We start from the raw sequence: 301 nt of genomic DNA on the forward strand, positions 1-301 counted from the left end.
GTCTCTTTCTCTCTCTCTCTCTCTCTCTCTCTCTCTCTCTCTCTCTCTCTCTGTCTCTTTCTCTCTCTCTCTCTCTCTCTCTCTCTCTCTCTCTCTCTCTCTCTCTCTCTCGCCTCTGGAAAGACACCAAACCCCACTCTGTGTGGCAGGCTACCTTTCACAGCCTTCTGATGGGAAACGTTTACACACCTGAGCGTTGCACGATCACATATAAAGTTCCACATACCCCCCCCCCCCCCCCCCCCCCCCCGCCACCTCCCCCCCACCCCAGTTGTAGCAGGAAAAGGAAGGGACACACAGT

Source organism: Fundulus heteroclitus, chromosome 18 (genome assembly GCF_011125445.2).
Source record: "Fundulus heteroclitus isolate FHET01 chromosome 18, MU-UCD_Fhet_4.1, whole genome shotgun sequence".
NCBI classification, from domain to species: domain Eukaryota; kingdom Metazoa; phylum Chordata; class Actinopteri; order Cyprinodontiformes; family Fundulidae; genus Fundulus; species Fundulus heteroclitus.